Below are 7,628 nucleotides of genomic sequence, written 5' to 3' on the forward strand. Positions count from 1 at the left end.
AATTCATGTTTTAAAACTGCATAAACTCCATCATAGCGTTATGAGCTGAAAAAACATTTTTCCTTCAAGGAACATTCACTAGTTACTCAGAGGTTTGTAAGTTACTCAAAGACTGTTGTATTTTAAAATCATATTAACCTTTGAGATTTGGTATGAGACATACTCTCATACCATAACAATTTTTTTTCAGCTGAAAAACTAACAAAACTGTTTAGGCATAACTGACATTTGTAAATGGACAACCATGATCCATAAGAGAAGGGCAGTATATGAGGTAAACCTCACTTTTACCCTACCTTTCTCTGTTATTTTCAAAATGACACTTTACAAAGAACAGCTTAGGGATATTAAGTCGAAGCAGAAAATGAAAGTTTCACTAGATAGAGGAAACAGAGATAAATATTCATAGTGTGTAAGGTGGTTGGGACTTGGCAGCAGGGTACCTGGGAATACAGAGCTTCTGGGAAGGAGTCCTAAAAATCTGTTTTAAAATTACCCTTGGGTCCAGCAGTTCTTAAGCTGTATATTTAAGGGTGAAACCCTAGGAAGTCTAGCAGAAAATAACTGCTGAGGACACTGAAGAGTTGTACAGAATTTTCAAAGGTGAGATAGACATTGCTGGGAAAGTGTTAGAGTCACCCCTAGCCAGAATGCAAAAGTGATGGTGCATGCTTTAAGGCATTCCAATGAGACTCCTGAAAAGCCACATCTTAGTGAAAGAATCACACTCTAAGCCCTAGTGTAAAGGAAATATGAAATAAGTTGATCTCTTTCCTAAAAATAAATTCTAAAACCAAACCTCAGTAGAATCAAAGTGATCGTTCAATAATTTAATTTTCCAGGACAAAATTTAACACTCCCTAGAGGAACACATAATCCAGAACTTGAAAATTATCCTATACATGATGCATGGCACACAATAAGATAATCTCTGTCATGCGAACAAGAAGGAAAGTGATTGATAATCAGGAGATAATAGCAGTCACAGAGACGATCCATATAGGGATTTTAAAATACCTAAAATTAAGATAGCAAAAGAGAGCAAATGATGGATGAAATGGATTTGTAGATGGAATACTTAAACAGTTAAACATAAAAGACTCTTGAATCCTTAAACAATAATTAAAATGTCTTGTGCAGTTTATAAAATATGTAGGTATAAAATATATGACAACAGGCAAAAAGTTAGGGAGGTAAGTATATTGTCAAGCTTTTGTCTTGTTTGTGATGTGGTAAAATACTAATTAAACTGCTCAATCAGTAAAGAATCTGCCTGCAATGCAGGAGACTAGGGTTCTATCCCTGGGTTGGGAAGACCCCCTGGAGAAGGGAATTGCCACCCCCTCCAGTATTCTTGCCTGGGACAGCCCATGATCAGAACCCAAGGCGGGCTACAGTCCACAGCTTCACAGAGTCAGAGACAACTTAGCAACTAAACTACCACCATCACCACAACTGCAGTTTCTAGGGCAACCACAAAATTCATATTGAAAAATATATCGAAAAAGTAATAAAGTCAGAAACTGTGGACAAATTTAAATATTATCTTAAGTGCACAGTTATGTATTTTTATATACTTGAATAGACACCAAGCATCTGAATCAGAGTTTGGCATTTTTTTAACTTTTTATTTTATATTGAAATATAGGTGATTCAGTGGTAAAGAATCCACTTGAGCGATCTCCACAGGAGATCGCTCCACAGGAGATCTCCACAGGAGATCGCTTGTAATGTAGGAGATGTGTGTTCGATCCCTGGGTTCCCTGGAGAAGGAAATAGCAACCCACTCCAGTATTCTTGCCTGGAAAATTCCATGAACAGAGGAGCCTGGCAGGCTACAGTCCATGAGGCCACAAGAGTCAGACATGACTTAGTGACTAAACCACCACCACCATAGTTGATAAACAGTGCTGTGTTTGTTTCACATGTACAGCAAAGTGATTCAGCTATCTATCTATATACATGTATCTATTCTTTTTCAAATAATTTTCCCATTTAGATATTTACATAATATTGAGCAAAGCTCCATGTGCTGTACAGTAGTAGGTCCTTCACTCATAATGAAATAAACAAGCAGAGAAACACTGCAGCATCAGTTCCCCTCAACTAGCACCCTAAAAGGTGATATGATGAAAGCCTGATTATAACATCTTCCAAAAGTGGTGGCATTACTGTTGGAAAAGGATGCAGAAATAATACTTTTACCCATTTAAAAAGTGAAATAGAAGCAATTATCCCTCCCCTCTTTTTGAGTCTCCTTGTAAAAATAATAAGAAGCACCCTATGCTCTTACTTTAACCATTTGATACATAAATCAGCCTCTGGGGGATGATTAGTTCTTCCTGAAATGTAAAACCTTAAGACAATGTTATAAATTCCTTTAGAAGCATCTGGTTTATGTAATCACCCTTTCTGTTAATTCAGGTTCCCACCTAGGATTGTAATCAGTTAGCTCTTGGGGATTAGCAATTAGGTTTACCATTATAGAAACAAAAATGTCTACAGATCTAACCCTCATGCTATGTAGAAAGCAAATGTTTCTGGGAAAAATAAAAGCAAGCATCTTTCATAGCATATAAATTTCTGTGGCTTAGGAAACAGAGACTTAATAGAAGTTCTTCAAAATTCATGAAAGATTATTTTCACAAACACATGAAGTTAAAATGCAAATATGTGAGCCACAGACTGGGAAAATGTCTCCACAGACACACACCACCCACACACAGGTACACATGGCAAGAAAAACCTTGTATACAGAATTTACAAAGAATTCATACAAAGCAATAAGGAAAAAGACAAACTAGTTAATAATGGACGAGAAACTAGAACAGATATTTCAAGGATATCCACATGGCTAATACATGAAAAGGTCATATAATTCCTCATCAGGGAGCTTCAAAATGAAGCCACAGTCTTCACACCCTCTAGAATGATTATAATTAAATATTGACAAGGTCAGTTTTGGCAAAGATGTATAGAGACTATAATCTTCACAAGTTGTTGGTGGGAGGGTAAAATGATACAAACACTTTGGAAAACTACTGGACAATGTATACTGAATTTAACCATATGCCTCTCCTATGGATGAGCATGGGGTAGCTCCTCCTGGCCGCCACCCCTGACCTCGGACGTGGCTGTGACCAGCACACTATGCTTTCTAAAGCCCACTTGAATTCACATTACAGGATGTCTGGCTCTAGGTCAGTGATCATACCATCATGATTATCTGGGTCATAAAGATCTTTTTTGTACAGTTCTTCTGTGTATTCTCGATATCTCTTCTTAATATCTTCTGCTTCTGTTAGGTCCATACAATTTCTGTCCTATATCGAGCCCATCTTTACATGAAATGTTCCCTTGGTATCTCTAATTTTCTTGAAGAGATCTCTAGTCTTTCCCATTCTGTTGTTTTCCTCTATTTCTTTGCACTGATCACTGAGGAAGGCTTTCTTATCTCTTCATGCTATTCTTTGGAACTCTGCATTCAGATGCTTATATCTTTCCTTTTCTCCTTTGTTTTTCACTTCTCTTCTTTTCACAGCTTTTTGTAAGGCCTCCGCAGACAGCCATTTTGTTTTTTGCATTTCTTTTCCATGGGGATGGTCCTGATTCCTGTCTGCTGTACAATGTCACGAACCTCGATCCATAGTTCATCAGACACTTATCAGATCTAGGCCCTAAAATCTATTTCTCACTTCCAATGTATAATCATAAGGGATTTGATTTAGGTCATACCTGAATGATCTAGTTGTTTTCCCTACTTTCTTCAATTTAAGTCTGAATTTTGCAATAAGGAGTTCATGATCTGAACCACAGTCAGCTCCTGGTCTTGTTTTTGCTGATTGTATAGAACTTCTCCATCTTTGGCTGCAAAGAATATAATCAATCTGATTTTGGTGTTGACCATCTGGTGATGTCCATGTATAGAGTCTTCTCTTGTGTTGTTGGAAGAGGGTGTTTGTTATGATCAGTGCATTTTCTTGGCAAAACTCTATTAGTCTTTGGCCTGCTTCATTCTGTATTCCAAGGGCAAATTTGCCTGTTACTCCAGGTTTTCTTGACTTCCTACTTTTGCATTCCAGTCCCCTATAATGAAAAGGACATCTTTTTTGGGTGTTAGTTCTAAAACGTCTTGTAGGTCTTCATAGAACCATTCATCTTCTTCAGTGTTACTGGTTGGGGCATAGACTTGGATTACTGTGAAATTGAATGGTTTGCCTTGGAAACGAAAAGAGATCATTCTGTCGTTTTTGAGATTTCATCCAAGTACTGCATTTCGGACTCTTGTTGACCATAGGTGTTGTAAGAGGGCATCAGAGGGCAGACACACTGCAACACCTATGGTCTTACTTGGATTTCTCTTACCTTGGGGGTGGGGTATCTCTTCATGGCTGCTCCAGCAAAGCGCAGCCGCTGCTCCTTACCTTGGACTAGGGGTATCTCCTCACCACTGCCCTTCCTAAGCTTCAACATGGGATAGCTCCTCTAGGCCCTCCTGAGCCCCCGTAGCCACGGCTCCTTGGACATGGGGTTGGTCCTCCCTGCCGCCACCCCTGGGCTCAGGCCTTACAAAGCATCACTACGAACAAAGCTAGCGGAGGTGATGCAATTCCAGTTGAGCTATTTCAAATCCTGAAAGATGATGCTGTGAAAGTGCTGCACTCAATATGCCAGCAAATTTGGAAAATTCAGCAGTGGCCACAGGACTGGAAAAAGTCAGTTTTCATTCCAATCCCAAAGAAAGGCAATGCCAAAAAACGCTCAAACTGCTGTGCAATTGCACTCATCTCACACGCTAGTAAAGTAATGCTCAAAATTCTCCAAGCCAGGCTTCAGCAATATGTAAACCGTGAACTTCCTGATGTTCAAGCTAGTTTTAGAAAAGGCAGAGGAAAAAGAGATCAAATTGCCAACATCCGATGGATCATGGAAAAAGCAAGAGAGTTCCAAAAAGACATCTATTTCTGCTTTCCTGACTATGTCAAAGCCTTTGACTGTGTGGATCACAATAAACTGTGGAAAATTCTGAAAGTGATGGGAACACCAGACCACCTGATCTGCCTCTTGAGAAATTTGTATGCAGGTCAGGAAGCAACAGTTAGAACTGGACATGGAACAACAGACTGCTTTCAAGTAGGAAAAGGAGTAGGTCCAGGCTGTATATTGTCACCCTGATTATTTAACTTCTATGCAGAGTACATCATGAGAAATGCTGGGCTGGAAGAAGCACAAGCTGGAATCAAGATTGCCAGGAGAAACATCAATAACCTTAGATATGAAGATGACACAACCCTTATGGCAGAAAGTGAAGAGGAACTCAAAAGCCTCTTGACGAAAGTGAAAGTGTAGAGTGAAAAAGTTGACTTAAAGCTCAACATTCTGAAAACGAAGATCATGGCCTCTGGTCCCATCACTTCATGGGAAATAGATGGGGAAACCATGGGGACAGTGTCGCTTTTTGGGGGGGGGCTCCAAAATCACTGCAGATGGTGACTGCAGCCATGAAATTAAAAGATGCTTGCTCCTTGGAAGGAAAGTTATGACCAACCTCGATTGCATATTCAAAAGCAAGGACATTACTTTGTCACCAAAATTCGTCTAGTCAAGGCTATGTTTTTTCCAGTGGTCATGTATGGATGTGAGAGTTGGACTGCGAAGAAGCCTGAGCACTGAAGAATTGATGCTTTTGAATTGTGGTGTTGGAGAAGACTCTTAAAAGTCCCTTGGACTGCAAGGAGGTCCAACCAGCCCATTCTGAAGGAGATCAGCCTGGGATTACTTTGGAAGAAATGATGCAATAGCTGAAATTCCAGTACTTTGGACACCTCATGCGAAGAGTTGAATCACTGGAAAAGACTCTGATACGGGGAGGGTTTGGGGGCAGGAGGAGAGGGGACGGCAGAGGATGAGATGGCTGGATGTCATCACTGACTAGATGGACGTGAGTCTGGGTGAACTCCGGGAGTTGGTGATAGACACGTAAGCCTGGTTTGCTGCAATTCATGAGGTCGCAAAGAGTCGAACACAACTGAGCAACTGAACTGAACTGAACTGATGAATGAGCAGTTCCATTTACAGGTATATACCAAAGAAAAATGAATAAGTCTACCAAAAGACATTTATAAGTGTATCTACATGAATTTATTCAAAATAGCAAAAAACAAAACAACTGAAATGCCCATGAACTAGGGGGTGAATAAACATATTCAGGCTTATCCACACAATGGAATACTAAATAATCAAGAGAAATGAACTACTAGCAAATGCAATGACATGAATGAATCTCACAGATATTATGTGTCCTGAAAGAAGTCAGGCACAAAGGAGTAAATATTATATAATTTAATTTCTGTTATCAAGAATAGGAAAAACTATCTTGTAGTGATAGATGTCAGAATAGTCGTTAACTCTGAGAAGTTGAGAGGTAAGGGGGATGAAGGAGCCATCTGTGGTTTTGAAAATACTCTGTATCTTGATCTGAGTGAGCATTATATGGGCATGGTCATTTTTCCTAAATCTTCAACCTGTATAGTATTAAGTATTAATATTACTTTTCATTATATTAATATTACTTTACTATAGTTAATATACTATTATTAATTTTTGTATCTTACTGCATATGAACATTATAACCCCGTGAAAAAGGGGGAAATAATTTTTTTTTAAATATTTCCATGAGTGGTCATGATAACAAGTTTATATTCAGAAAAAATCAGAAATCTCTCATGCATAAAACAAACAGCAGGTGGCAGCAGGCCTAAAAGATCTGCCTGCCTCATCTTTATATTGGTTATTGTTCTACACAAACTGTTACTAAAAGGAACTGTGGATATATTTTCTCCTCAAAGAAGCTTGTTCTTCCTAGTAAGAAATGGATAATAAAGAAAGGATTCCTCTCAAGGTAGAGAAGAAAATAGAAACAAAGAAGCTACATTTGGAAATTCTGGTAAGACATTTAAAACATTTAACAAGTTAAATTGGCTAAATACACTAAACAATCAATTTAAGTAAAAGGCAATTATGTTAGCTTGCATTAAAAAAAAAAAGTACAGGCTACTTTTATAATGATTAAGCACCTTTTTACTCAAGTATGTATATAGGGAAAGGGCAGTGTTTGCAGATACTCTTTATTTCAGACACACTTTTACTTTGAGAAAAGTTTCAATTAGCAATAATCCCACCTCGGATAAACATAATTGGCTAGGATACTGCCACTGTGCAAATCTCACACTTTTACTCTGAATTTTTAGTATATGAAGGTTCAAACAGAGCCTTTGTTAACTAATTACCTATTTCAGATATTTCTATAAATCCAGGCATTTGCAGTACTTAGAAATATTTGTCTCTTTCCAAAAATTCTTTCTAGTACTCTCTGCAGAATATGATATTGCATAGTGTTGAGGACATTACTCACTTCTACCATGAAATACTAATAAGTGGTAATTCTTCCTTTTCTGAGAAAATGTCAAATGATGCTGTAACGGCAATGTAATTTTCTTCACAAGGTTGGTAGATAGAGCAGTGAATGAAAATAAATGACATTGGAGGCGGTCCTAAGATAGCGGAGGAATAGGACGGGAAGACCACTTTCTCCCCCAACAAATTCATCAAAAGAACATTTGAACACT

The 7,628-nt window shown here is 38.3% G+C and overlaps 1 pseudogene; it reads right to left on the reverse strand.

Moving 5' to 3' along the window:
* Positions 1 to 7,144: 7,144 nt before the first annotated feature.
* On the reverse strand, positions 7,145 to 7,226 carry LOC112445283 (uncharacterized; annotated as a pseudogene).
* Between the last annotated feature and the right edge of the window lie 402 nt (positions 7,227 to 7,628).

This window comes from Bos taurus, chromosome X, assembly GCF_002263795.3.
Source record: "Bos taurus isolate L1 Dominette 01449 registration number 42190680 breed Hereford chromosome X, ARS-UCD2.0, whole genome shotgun sequence".
Lineage (NCBI taxonomy): Eukaryota > Metazoa > Chordata > Mammalia > Artiodactyla > Bovidae > Bos > Bos taurus.